This window comes from Nycticebus coucang, chromosome 4 (assembly GCF_027406575.1).
Source record: "Nycticebus coucang isolate mNycCou1 chromosome 4, mNycCou1.pri, whole genome shotgun sequence".
Classification (NCBI taxonomy): Eukaryota; Metazoa; Chordata; class Mammalia; order Primates; family Lorisidae; genus Nycticebus; species Nycticebus coucang.
Window position 1 is genome coordinate 147762969 of NC_069783.1, and position 15430 is coordinate 147778398.

Below are 15430 nucleotides of genomic sequence, written 5' to 3' on the forward strand. Positions count from 1 at the left end.
CACTAAATGATATTATGCATGAAAATTATATAAAAGGGTATTTGGCACTCAGTATGTATTAAAAACCTACTTTAAAAACTTAGACTAAATTGTGAAGAGAAAAGAACCCAGTGAATGTGGACAAGTGAAGGTATAAACACTGCATGACAATGATAAAGTCCTATTAGAAAATAATGAAGAATACTCAGACTCTTAGTTAAGAGAGGAAGAACAGTTTTTGAAGAATTTAGAAACATTCTGAAAGAGTTTGTGTGTTACCAAGGAAAGTTCCTGGAAATTATAGCATATGATGATTAATTGGAAGAAAGAATCAATCTGGCTGCAGCATAAAGAATGAACTGAAGTTGATAAAATATGGATAAAGGGTATTAATTAGCAATTTATTACCAAAACTCCAAAGTAAATTGATCAGAGTAGACATCATGATGGTGGAAATATAAGAAACAAAAAGAAATTAACTAAACAAATAAACAAAAAACCCCTAAAACTTAAAAGGAGAGATTGTTATGGGTCTGGTCTAAGTACTGAATGACCTCAAACACTTGACTTTTAAAAATGATGAAGAAACTGACAACATGCATATACATCATGAGCTTGGAAACAAAACAAAACAACATAAAATGAAACAAAAAGCAACCAATTTAAATGTCAACTCTGCCATGTACCTTGGCTCGTCTGGATAGCTTTCTTAATTACTCTAAGTTTAGTTTTCTTTTCTATTAAATGAAGAAAATTATTTCACATGATTGTTTTGAGAGGGAAATGACTGAAATAACATACACTCAATGCTGCCTAAGATAGTTAGCACTTAATAAATGTGGGTAATATGTATTATATTTTGGCTATTCTACTCTAAAATTTCAGTGTTTTTAAAACAAAGTCCCAATAGTGTATTTTTGAAGCAGCTTCAATTGCCCGGGGGGTCCTTCTCATAAAAAACTCGCCCAGCCCAATTTCTTCAAGGGTTTTCCCTGCACTCTCTTCTAGTATTTTTATAGTTTCATGTCTTAGGTTTAAATCTTTAATCCAGTGAGAGTCTATCTTGGTTAATGGTGAAAAGTGTGGGTCCAGTTTCAGTCTTCTACAGGTTGCCAGCCAGTTCACCCAGCACCATTTGTTAAACAGGGCTTGATCAAACTAAAAAGCTTCTGCACAGCCAAGAACACAGTAAGTAAAGCAAGCAAACAGCCCTCAGAATGGGAAAAGATATTTGCAGGTTATGTCTCCGACAAAGGTTTAATAACCAGAATCCACAGAGAACTCAAACCCATTAGCAAGAAAAGAACAAGGGATCCCATCGCAGGCTGGGCAAGGGACTTGAAGAGAAACTTCTCTGAAGAAGACAGGTGCACCACCTTCAGACATATGAAAAAATGCTCATCATCTTTAATCATCAGAGAAATGCAAATCAAAATTACTTTGAGATATCATCTAACTCCAGTGAGACTAGCCTACATCACAAAATCCCAAGACCAGATATGTTGGCGCAGATGTGGAGAAAAGGGAACACTTTTGCACTGCTGGTGGTAATGCAAATTAATACATTCCTTTTGGAAAGAGATATGGAGAACACTTAGCGATCTAAAAATAGATCTGCCATTCAATCCTGTAATCCCTCTACTGGGCATATACCCAGAAGACCAAAAATCACATCATAACAAAGATATTTGTATCAGAATATTTATTGCAGCCCTATTCATAATTGCTAAGTCATGGAAAAAGCCCAAGTGCCCATCGATCCACAAATGGATTAATAAATTGTGGTATATGTACACCATGGAATATTATGCAGCCTTAAAGAAAGATGGAGACTTTACCTCTTTCATGTTTACATGGATGGAGCTAGAACATATTCTTCTTAGTAAAGTGTATCAAGAATGGAAGAAAAAGTACCCAATGTACTCACCCTTATAATGAAACTAATGTAGGACCTTCACATGAAAGCTATAACCCAGTTACAACCTAAGAATAGGGAGAAGGGGGAAATGAAGGGGAGGGAGGGGGGAGGTCAGTGGAGGGAGGGGGATTAATGGGATTACACCTGCGGTGCATCTTACAAGGGTATATATGAATCTTAGTAAATGTGGAATGTAAAGGTCTTAGCAAAATAACTAAGAAAATGCCAGGAAAGCTATGTTAACTAGTGTGATGAAAATGTGTCAAACGGTCTATGAACCAAGTGTATGGTGCCTCATGATCATACTAATGTACACAGCTATGATTTAATAAAAAAAAAAAGTCACAACAATTTGAACTAATGACAATCTTTTCTTCCTTTATACAGTTAAAAAATGTGTCAGTGCCTGGATGGAAGCCCATTACTAATTACTTAAAAATCTGGTAATTTGGACTAAGACATCTATAGGAAGTATCCAGAATAGAGAGTGATCTCATGTTAAACTATGGGAATGAGTTTTAAAAAATTATAAAATATTTATAAGGGAAAATTTTAAAAATTGCTGAGGGTAGCTATTTTTATGACTTTAATGGGAAATTATAATAAAATGATATTAATTTATTCTTTTTTATCCTGGAGAATGTTTGGAATCTATAGCTAATTGATTTTCAACAAAGGTTCTGAGAACACCCATCTGTAAAAGATGTGCTAGGAAAATTGGATATCCACATGTAGAAGAGTGAACCTGGACCCCTGTCTTTCACTATAAACACAAATCAACTCAAAATGAATCAAAGATATAGGGTAAGACCCAAAGGTATAAAACTAATAGAAGAAAATGGAGGTAACATGCTTTATGACATAGGACAGAGCAATTTTTTTTGATAAGAACTCAGAACCACAAACAATGAAAGCAAAAGTAGATTAATGAGATCACATCAAACTAAGCAGCTTCTGCAGTTTCAACAGAGTGAAGTGACATCCTACCAAATAGGAGAAAATATTTGCAAACAATACATTTGACAGGGGTCAATATTCAAAATATATAAGAAACTCAATTCAGTAGCAAAAAAATTTTTAAATGATCAAAAAAGGGCAAATTATCTTAATAGACATTTCTCAAAAGAAAATATACAAATAGACAAACATATGCAAAAGTGCCCAGCATCACTAATTACAATATTAAGAAAATGCAAATCAAAAGCGCAATAGTGTATCACCTCACTCAAGTTAGAATGGCTGTGATAAAAATGTCAAAAGATAAAAATTGACAATGATGTGGAGAAAAGGGAATCCTTACATATTATTGATGGGAATATGTATTAGTACAGCTATTATGGCAAACAGTATTGCGGTTCCCCCAACATTAAAAATAGGACTACTAGGTGATACAGCAACCCCACTACTGTGTATAAATCCAAAATAAATCAGATCAGGACATGGAAGACATATCTGCACTCCCATGTTATCATATCATTATTAACAATATCCAAGATGTGGAATCAACCTAAGTGTTCAATAATGGACACATGGTTAAGGAAAATGTGTTACGTGTACATATCGATAGACAACAAAATAATAAAATTCTATCATGACTAAAAACACAGATGAACCAGGCAGACAAATTAAGTGAAATAAGCCAGACACAGAACGCCAAATACCACATGTTCTGGTTTTTAATGCAGAATCTAAAAAAATGGATCTCATAGAAATAATGATGAGACCAGGGGTGACCAGAGATTGGACAGTGGGTGAGGTGAGGATGGTTGACAAATATGAAGTTACAATCAGAAAAAAATAAGTTCTGGTGTCCTCTTGACCAGTAGGGTGAGTATAGTAAAAAATAATGTGTTGTATATCTCAAAATAGCTGGAGGAAAGAATTTCACAGGTTCCCACCACAAAGAAAAAAGAAATGTTTAAGGTGATTGATATCTTTTTTTTTTTTTTTTTTGGATTTTTTTTGTAGAGACAGAGTCTCACTTTATGGCCCTCGGTAGAGTGCGGTGGCATCACACAGCTCACAGCAACCTCCAGCTCTTGGGCTTAAGTGATTCTCTTGCCTCAGCCTCCCGAGCAGCTGGGACTACAGGCGCCCGCCACAACGCCCGGCTATTTTTTTTGTTGCAGTTTGGCCGGGGCTGGGTTTGAACCCACCACCCTTGGCATATGGGGCTGGCGCCCTACTCACTGAGCCACAGGCGCCGCCCAGGTGATTGATATCTTAATTATCCTGGCTTGATCATTACACAGTAAGTACACATATTAAAACATCACATTATGTTCCCTAAGTTTGTATAATTATTATGTGCTAATTAAAAATAAAATTAGGGCGGCATCTGTGGCTCAGTGAGTAGGGTGCCGGCCCCATATGCTGAGGGTGACGGGTTCAAACCCGGCCCCGGCCAAACTGCAACAAAAAAATAGCTGGGTGTTGTGGCGGGTGCCTGTAGTCCCAGCTGCTCGGGAGGCTGAGGCAAGAGAATCACGTAAGCCCAAGAGTTAGAGGTTGCTGTGAGCTGTGTGACGCCGCAGCACTCTACCCGAGGGCGGTACAGTGAGACTCTGTCTCTACAAAAAAAAAATAATAATAAAAAATAATAATAAAATTAAAAAATAATTTGATGGAAAGTTATAATAAAATGATGTTAATTTATTTTGCATATCTTATAGAGCATTTGTAACACTGAGTAGAAATGACAAGGATATTTATTAAATTTTAATTAATTTAGTATTTATATATTTCTGCTTTCTATACTTACTAAGATCGTTACATATTTTTCTATGTGTCTTTGTGTTGCTTGTTTATGTCTAACATCTACATAACTATTAGTCTATATTTACTTCTTAAATATATAATATCTGATATGTTTTAGTAGTATTAGTATTAATATTATCTGGTGCTTTACAATATGCTATTAATTTTTCTAAAAATTAGGCATATTATGAACATGTTATTTAATATACTCAAAAAGACATACTTTTTTTGAAAATTATGTTAAAATATTATCATATCAAGTTCCATTTTAGGTATTGCATTAATGAGAGGTTGAAAATTAGCTATTAGAATCATTGAAATTCTCTGCTTCTAGAAGTTATTTGAAAAAATTTAGTTTTTCTTTTACCAAAATTTTCTGAATTTAAACAAAATTTGTGTCTTTTATGTGGCACTTAAAAATTTATCCAGACAGAAACTCTGAGTAAAAAGTTTGTTCTCAAATAAATAATTATTTCCTAAGTCAGAAATGACCTAATACATAGATCTTCCCCTTTAACTTCCTTGGTAGTTTCCTAAAATCCTGCCCAAGGTCATACTTTCTAGTTTTTAGGAGACTTAGAAATATTGAGGGGCCCAAGAAACAGACAACTATAGAATAATCCAGGGGTCATATGTCTCTCTATAGTCTATTCAAGGACCTAAAAATGCAATTTTTAAATTTGTCTAGTGATAAACATAACTTACGGTTTATAATTGAGTGAATTTCTCTAACTGGAACTCACATACTTTACACTAGGACATTACTGGGTAAACATGTAAAAGTAGTAATTAAATTAAAACTAAGGGCTGAATGCATTAATGAGAGAAGAGGGACCTCATATTGTAGACACTTCAAGCTTTAGGAGGTCACGAGTTCCTCAAGTGAAGAAGAAGAAAATTAAAATGCATTTTGTTATGAACATTCCCAAACTCTAATATTCAACAAACCTGAAAAACAATTTTAGTTGAATTCCATCAAATTACTATTGAAAGAGCCCCTACTTGGTGGGTGGCTTTTAGTTATCATGAGGAATACAGATTAAACAAGTAATTATTATGATGATGAGAGTTTGAAGGCTGAGAACATATTGTGGTGCATTATCTAATGTAGTCTGGGGCTTAGAGAAAAAGTCTCTCCTTGAAAGAAGGACTTTGTAACTAAGATCGAACTTTATGGGGGCAAGACATGATTGCAAGAGGGACTTTGCCTAACAATTGCAATCAATGTAACCTGGCTTATTGTACTCTCAATGAATCCCCAACAATAAAATATATATATATATATATAATTAAAAAAAAAAAGAAAAAAGAAAAGTTAGGTCTGAGGAGAAGGTGTTAGTAAATGAGAATGGAAGTGGGAGGGTGTTCAAGGCTTTAATCAGCAAACTTAATTAAAAAAAACAAGTTTGTTTCTCTGCGTAGTGGGTTGAATTGATTCTTGAAAAATTATATATCCAAGTCCTAATGTCTGATATCTATAAATGAAACTTTATTTAAAAATAGACTCTCTGCAGATGTAGTAAAGTTAAATACATCTTGTAATTAGGCTGAGCCCAAATCCAATGACTGGTGTCCCTGAAAAGAAACAGTCACAGACTTGGAACAGACACACAGAGAGGTGGTCTTGTGAGGACTAAGTGGGAGATGCGACCAAAGCAAAGGAAGGCCAAGGTTGCCAGCAGCCACCAGAGCCAGAAGAGAGACATGAAACAGATTCGTAGACCTTCCAGGGAAAAATCAAACCGAACTACTCTTTGATTTTGAACTTCTGGCTTCTGGAAATGAGACAATTATTTTTCATTATTTTAAGCCACAAAGGTTGAGGTAATCATTACAGCAGCCTCGTATACTAATATACTCTTCTTATAGAAATAAAGATCCAAATTGGTAAAGAAGAGTACATTTTGTAAACACAAAGATATTCACTCTTTATATCAACAACTGCATTATGCATTTCATTTTGAATACCACCTTCCAAGTATCCAGAGTATAATAATTTCCATGTCTAAGGAATATGTGTCAGTCCTGAAAAAAGCAAAATGAATGGATGACAACTTGTATGTGTGAAGTGTTTATGAAGCTTTTTAATCTTACAATTATTAATGTAAACAAACATATTATGAATTATTTCATTTCATAGGTGAGGAAAGTGAAATAAATGTCTATGATTTTCTAGTGACAGAACTTCAATACTTTTTGGTCAAAAATAAATGACCCAATGTTCTTTCAACCTTTGTACAAGATCCCACCCAGATTGTGTAGGGAAGGTAACTCGTTAATTATGTATAAACCTTAAATGTCAACAAGACAATCTCTAGTGGAGTGAGTATATGTGTAAATGGCTTCATGTCACAAGAAAAAAGGCTACATAGCAACAGGCTACACATCACGAATTTTGAAACAAAAATTAAAAATGTACAGGATGCTGGCTCACTAGCCTATAAGTATGTTCTAATTTTTATTTTTTCTGTGACATTCGACAAATTCTTTCACTTTGATATTCCTCAATTTAAAAAATTGAGGTGATAATAGTATCAATCAGGGAAGTTTAGGTGAGGACAGAATGAAAACACAAATAGGAAGATCTTAAAAGAGAAAATGGTAAGTGCTCAATGAATGTTCGGTAGTCTTCCCTAGCAACCAGCTCCAAACCTTATGTTACAAAGGTGGCACATCACTTTCAAGAAAAAAAAAATATTTTGTTTATGTGCTTTACTTAGATTCAAAAAGTGAAACAATTAGCATTTAAATAATTTTGTGAAACATCAACCTACCCCTTGAAGATTTAAAATGAATGCTAATGTTAAAGACACCTCAAATTCTATAGTAAAGAAACAAGTTTAACCTAGCATCTTCAAGACTTATTTAACTGCAAAATGCTTTTCTCATAATGACTTACTAGCATGTTGAGTAAAAACAGGAATACTTGCCCAGCCAATCAAAAGGCTTGTTTTTGCGAAGTTCTGTTCCTTAATCACTAGGTAATTTGGGGAATTTTTGAAAAATCTGTATTTCAAGAAAGTTTAGTGGAAATAAATACATATCATTGTTTTTATTCAAGTTCTCAAATTCCCCGAATTGGGAGATCTGTGGACCCCAGGTAAGATACCCTGAGCAGCCAACAATGGGGTTAAAAGCTTCTAAACTATTCTTCTCAGCTTAACCATTGAATTTGCTCCTTTGCTTGGGAAAGTCTCACCAACCAGTTAGTAAATCTCTCATTTTTAAATATGTTCTATGAGAATTTATGGCCAGTGAGCAGTAAATACTCAAACATGATGTCTTCTTCTCTATTAGATACAGATGAAAGATGGCTTACGGTATGCTTGTAAAAAACATTTTCCCTTAAGAACTAAAAGAAGAAAACCCAGCACCAAGATGAGCATGTCATATCCTCCCCGAGTTGGTATAGAGGAGAAGAAAAGCTGTTTTCCATAGATTTCACCACGTGATTTGTGTATGCTTTTTCATTTTGTAGTTGAGATTTTATACGTACATGAAATATGTAATATTTCTATTTAAAACAACAGGTAATTTTAAAACACATTTCTTTAAAAACCCAGTCTGGGTGTATTGTATCATTATTATATAAGAGTAATAATTGGACACATACTGGTTTAAAGTCCTTGGATTCAGTTTACTTTCTGATTTAGGATTATATGGAATATTCATGTACAAAAACCTAGGCATCATTTTAACATTAATTATCTAACTAGCTAATCAATTAATCTATATTAATATATTAATCTATATGTAAATATAAACTAAATCTACATCTGCAGACATTAATGAGTTTCTCCTTCATTTTGTACATGTTAATATTATAATCTTATTCTTTATGCTACAGAGATTTTGGGTAACTACTATACTATCTGTAATATATCTTCTACTGTAATCAGAGTGGAAGCAAAGGGAAGAATCAACTATGTACATGAGTCTTAGGTTATGTGGAAAAGAATATTCAATCAAAAGCCTAAAAATAGGATTTTTGATTAAAAATGGTAAGATACTAAGTAATAGGGGAATGGCTTGATATTGTTATAGAACCCAAAGTTTGACTAAAAAAATTACACTTGATTGTAGACAGAAAGTACTCATCCTAACTCACCAAAGGTTAAGCATAACAGAAGCTTAGCCAACATGGAACTGAAACATGAACCGCGGGGAAATCAGACTCACATGTCAAACCTGTCGGTCCAAGGCAGTTATTGAACAATGTGCCTGGAATACGTCAACTGGTGTGGATCGAACTGCCCCATCCTCATCCCTTTCATATCAGTTTTGTGGAAATTACCTTTCCAATCCCATGTGCTACCTGATTACTAGAAACTCAGAGCTTCTCAGGGGGATTATTTAATTTTCTCAGAATGTGATGTGTATTTCAAAGTTCTATCGTTGTAGTTTACCCCTCTTTCTTCACTCCACTCCCATGCTGCCTTCCAAACTATTTCAAATATGGCTTGTCTTTATGAAGCCTTCTTCATTTCTTTCCTCCACCTGCCAGTAGAATCGATGGCCTCTTTAGCGTTCCCAGGAAGTTTTGCTGAGTGGCTTATGATAGCCTTTCCCTGACACAGGCATCACTGTGCTCCATCACACAAATTGAACTTTTTTAGGCAGTAGGTGTGTGGTGGAAAAATCTCTGACTTGGCAACTATTGTCGATAAACCTGAAATCTAGAAAGAGCTACAATACCTAAAATCTCACAGGAGCTATAAATAACAACACAGGCAACAAAAGAGTAAGGTGGAGAAAATGCAGTGTGCTCTAGGAGGCATATGAGAAGGGAGTCTCAAACAGAGTCAGACTGTTTTAATACCCCTATGTCTGTTTTATTCTCCTTTTAGCATATCCTATAAGCCAAACTTAAATCAACAATTGTTACGCAAATCATGAAATAAATGACAATCAAGTGTAAATGAAACCTATAAATCGTCTATGACCTAGAACAGGAACAATGCATAAGAGGACGGATGGACAAAATCTGATCTACAGAAGTCACACTTGCAGGTCTGAAATATCCGTCAAACTCTTGTGTAAGTTATCTTGCCATAATGGATAATGAATATAGGAAATCCATAGAGCCAAACTGACCTTCATTTTTGATGGCACTCTAAATAACTCACTGATCACTGGTTAACTCCTATTTGATTAAGAGGAATTATTTTCCCCTTAAAAGGAATAAAAGTATAATTTTGTTAATTGAACTGATGATTGGTTCTCTGGAATTAGATCTTACATCAAGCATATTTTAGACCTTAAACATAAGTAGCATATGATATTTTATAATGTTATCATGCAATATTTAGTCTAAATTATGCATATGCTAGGTTGGGCACAATGGCTCATACCTGTAATCCTAGCACTCTGGGAGGCTGAGGTAGGTGGATCGCCTGAGTTCAGGAGTTCCAGACCTGCCTGAATAATTCTACTAAAAATAAATAAAAAGGCAGGTCTGCATTCAGATCCCTGAGTATTCTCCAAACTTCCTTCCAAAAGGAACATACTTACTAAATGTAGAATATAAATGTCTTAACATAATAACCAAGAAAATGCCATGAAGGTTATGTTAACCAGTTTGAATAAAACATTTCAAATTGCATATAAAACCAGCACATTGTACCCTGTGACTGCATTAATGTACACAGCTATGATTTAATTATGAAAAAAAAAACAAACTGGCCGATCATTGTGGCAGGTGCCTGTAGTCCCAGCTATTAAGGAGTCAGGCAGGAGAATACATTTGAGCTCAAGAGTTTGAGGTTGCTGTGAGCTATGATTCCATGGTACTCAACCAAGGGTGACAATGTGAGACACTTAAAAAATATATATATATATATAATATAAATAATAAATAAATAAATAAGCCTATTCTGACTCAGACCACCTGAGCACTGATGTTCACATTCCCAGTTTTCCTATTAAACATTGAATAGGAAATTTGCATTTTTATTCAGCATTCTGACTACTTTGACACTGAAATCTAAGCAAACCATGATGATAAAAAAATGAATGTTAACATACATATTATATCTAGTATCCAAAAGGATCTTTGTGCACAAATTTCAGTTGGTTTCTAGAGCTGGTATAACTTGGTTTTAGCTGCAATTGTTTCCTAAAGTTTTGGAAGCTGATTTTATTACTGGAATGCCAAATACTCTCTTGCTAAAGAAACTTCCCAATTATTTTGAAGAAAGTGATCCTTTCCAAAGTATTTTGGCACTTTTGATGTAATTGGTACATTTTATATGTACATTTTGATTTTTTAATGCACTGAACTTATAGAATGTTCGAATATATTATTGAAATGAACTCTCATTCTTAGTTTAACCTTCATATTACAATTTCTCAGGTATATCTATAGGGACTATATTGAAATCAATGCAATTTCTCAGGCGTATCTATAGGGAGTTATATTGAAAGGAAAAAATATTTCCTTTCTAGATGGGCACACTTCATCCTCATATGCAATTTTCCCCCTGATTATGGCCAAGTTCTGCTGGTGGGTTATGCAAATTTAGTGCATCTTATTGCATACACTGGGGTTATCTTTTGTTCAATATTGCTGAATAAAATGGCCATTTCACTAAGTAGAGATTTTCAGGAAATACAAAAAACAGTTTGTAGGTATATGTATGTATGTATATGTCTTTGGTTTAACAAATGTAAATTATTAAGATTCTCAATGTCATTTTCAAAACTGCAAACTGTAAAAATGAACTGTGGAAATCAATGCATATTAGAAATATTAGAGCTTGGTTTAGTGTGGAGTGGGGATGATGTTATTACTTTCGCAAAAGAACCATTTACCATTATGGGACCGTGCTTCTTTTGTTCTTAGACATTCTAAATCACTGCATTACATATGATCTTGTTTTATTTCTAATAGACTATTCGCATGTTATTCCAGAGCTAAGCATAATATAGCAATTTCTTTCCAGCAAATAGAAGACACGTGAGATCAATTTTTTTCCCTCCATACATTTCCTATTTTAACACACAGTAACTAATTTTACTTGCCAGGTTTTATGGCCTTTTATTGGTTATGCAGTTTTATTTATATTCTTTGTTGCTACTAATTATCACATTCTACATAATTTATAATGTATTCTACTGACGGTGAAGTCTGAATAATGAAATGCATCTATAGAAAGAAATTGATTGCCTCCCAACAAAAATGCCAAGGAGAGCATGAACAGAAACTGTAAAAGATTTACGAATTTATATTTAAAGTGAACTCACTTCCTTTGTTCTTCAAAAGAAAAATAAAGGCATTGGTAGAATGGCGCTCAGCTGAATTTTGGCCAACACAATTTTACCCACTTTCTATAAACTATGTGATTTCTGGTCAATAGGATCAGGTCTTTAATTCTTGCACAATGCTACCTGGGGAAAATAAAAATTGAAATCTAGGTAAAAGTGAACATTATATCAATGAATTCATCTCTAAAGATAATTGTATAGACAAGATCAGTGCACTTATGTGATCATTATTTACGTTACCAAAACACAGACCAGCTTTAAAAAGGTAAAAGTAACCTATGACCGTATTCCTTTTCTGTTTCTATTAACTAGCCGAAGGAAGTAACATGGGAATGTGAATTATAAACAAATGTGTCCAAAATCTAATGGTCAAGTTTCTTGAAAGGGACACTCTGTGCCACTAAAATGTTAGGAAAATGCTTAAACCATTTTTAGTACTGATTTTGATGTCTAATGATTTTAATTGTTATTTTGTCCTCTGGGGATTCCTTCTTGGCCACCTTACCCACATCTCCACTTGTATTTTGCTTTCAATTATAGACAAGTTGGACATGCTTCAGAGAAAATGTTGGTATTTTTTCTATCCACTTTAGAAAAATGTGCAATAATTATTTTCTTAAAATTATGAACATCCAGACACTTTTTAAAAAAACTTTTACTAAATAGTAAAGATTGAGTCAGAGAACATTGCTTTATTTTAGCGATCTGATGGGGATCAATCAAGTCACCGGTCTTTTTGAGCTTTAAAATCTCTGTCTGTAAAGTGGGATGTTTTATATTTAAAGTGAAGATGAAGTGTTAGACTATTCATTTCTCTTTTCATGCCCTGATAAAAAGTCTAGGCATTTTTCAAGAAAACTTTCAGATATCAGCATCTCTGTGAAGTATGAACCCTGAGGACAAAAATCACAACTTTTGATTAAAACTTATGTGTTTTGGGAAAGAAGATGCTATTTATTCTTGCAGGTTTAAAGTCATTCTGTTACATACTCACTGTAATAATAAAGCTTACTTATTAAATAATGGTATAAATAAGGATTTCTGGTGCATTATATGATAGTACAATGTAATTTTAATGGTTATAATTGGTTATAGAAGAATGGTTTTATAATTTGGAGGCAATAATCTGATGTGTCTTCTGGAATTATGCAGAGCCATGATATGCACATAATAGTCACCATTGTGCTCTAATATGCTTCAGGACAAATTGATAAATATAGGTTAAGTATAGTGTGGTGAGTCACATGGTTTATGTAACTCATCATTGCACTTACTATCTTTACTTTTACACAGGACTCTGAACTCTCTCAGACAGGAGACCTTGTCTTACTAATATTACTAAACTTTCTATAGTGTTAATTTTGTGACTGCTATGTGGTAGACATCAATTGTTGAATAAAATGATTTTTGAATGAATGAGTGCTTCTGATAAAATGAAACTGTATCTATTCTTCTGTAATACAGTTGACATTATGATATACACTTTAATTCAAAAGGACTAAATTACTTAAAATAATGTATACTTCTATTCGGTTTTCCTCTGATTAGTATAAGTTAGTGCTGGTTACTGTAATTGTAAATGGGCAAACAATATTACATGTGCTAAATTATTATGCTAATTATATTAAGTAGTGATAACATTACATAAGATTAAAATGAAAATTATACATAGTTCTTATGCTACTAAAGGCTAATATGATATTTTAAATTCAAATTTGAAACTGGCTTACTTTATTCAAAATTTCATCTTCACTTCTGGGGTGTTTTGAGGTAGTTCAAGGTTGGTATCTGTGATTTATTTCTTCAACCAACACCCCTAATACTTACTATGAGTAAGATACAGTTCCTAGTACTCCAGAGTTATTAATTCATTTAATTGTCATAAAAACTCCATCCCCATTGTGCTCATGCAGAAAATAAGGCACAGAGAAGTTTTGTACATGGTATTCTACTCAAACTGCCATGAATTAAATTACTCTAAACTGGAGACACATGTTGGAAATTAACATATTTCAAATTTAGTGCATATTATTGTTGCTTAACACCTGACCCTCCTGTCTTTACTAATGAGCTGTCACTTGCAGCTCAAACTGTGAGGACGGGATTTTGGAAGTGATTCTCAAAGTCTCTTCTACACATACCACATTCAACTGTTTCCCTGTCTTCAATAGTTTTCTAGTACATAGAGAAGAAGGAGTCAACACCCCAAAAGAGTTATTTTCCACCTTGTTTTTACCACCCCTCAATCTCATGTATAGACTCTGGAATCACTGAGCCTGGATTCATTCTTTTTTAAGGTTTTTTTTTTGGTTTTTGGCAGGGGCTAGGTTTGAACCCGCCACCTCCAGCATATGGGACCGGCGCCCTACTCTTTGAGCCACAGGTGCCGCCCTTCCTGAATTCATTCTTAATAGTCCTTGGAGACATATCACTCCTTGCTATGCTCTCAATGTCTCAGTTTCTATAAAACAGGATATAAAAGGTTTATCATAAAGATTCAATGAAAGCACTTGGAAGAGTTAACGTAGGCATAAGGCAGAAAATGAAGGTTGAGAGCGCAGACATGTTGACAGATAATTGATACTAGCCACCCTGAACAAGGAAGTCTGCTGCAATTCACTAGCCCAGGACCACCTGAAGAGGAGTGAATTGCTAAACTGGATGGATGCCTTGCAAAATATTTGTTCCTACCATTCTGATACTGCATTTTATGATCTGCCATTATGGTCTGACCACAATACAAAATTGCTGTTTCCCAACAGAGTTTTTGAAGCTTTAAGAACATTACCATTGGCCCATAAGGGGTCCTGTCCTACCCTGAAGGGGAACCTTACTCTGTCTGTAGGGCAGTATCTGTTCTGTAACTCTGTCTCAATAAACTTTTCTTACACTAGTTGACTCACACTTGAATTCTTCCTGTGTAATTCCAAGAACCTATTTGGTGAGTTCACAGTCTGTTCTTCCCTTTACTGGAACACATCCTGCATAAGTGTGACTAGCATTTAGTAAAGTCTCACAAATTATTGGCTATTATTGTGATTTTATTATTTGTACAGTTTTTTATGTATAACTTTCTCAATGTAAATAATTCTGACCTTCATGTGATTCATTAAATATATCTCTTCTGTAATATACAAGGTAAACATAGGGAAATTCCTTAATACACAGTGTTTTCCTTTCCTGGCAAACTCCTACTTGCCCTGCAACCTTTCCTGCCTACCTTAGATCATATTGTATTTCCTGTCTTCTACCTTCCTAGAAAAAGTACCTCCATTATATTTTCTATCATGGTATGTGGCAATTACTTGTTCCTTTTCTTTCCTTTCCCTTCCTTCCTTCCTTTCTTCCTTTCTCTCTTTCTGTCTCTTTCTCTCACTTTCTTTCTTTCTTTTTTTCTTTTCTTTCTGTGTCTCTCTGTATTGCCCTCAGTAGAACGCCCATGGGATTATAGCTCACAGCAACCTCAAACTCTTGGGCTCAAGCGATCCTCTTGCCTCAGCTTCCCAAGAAGCT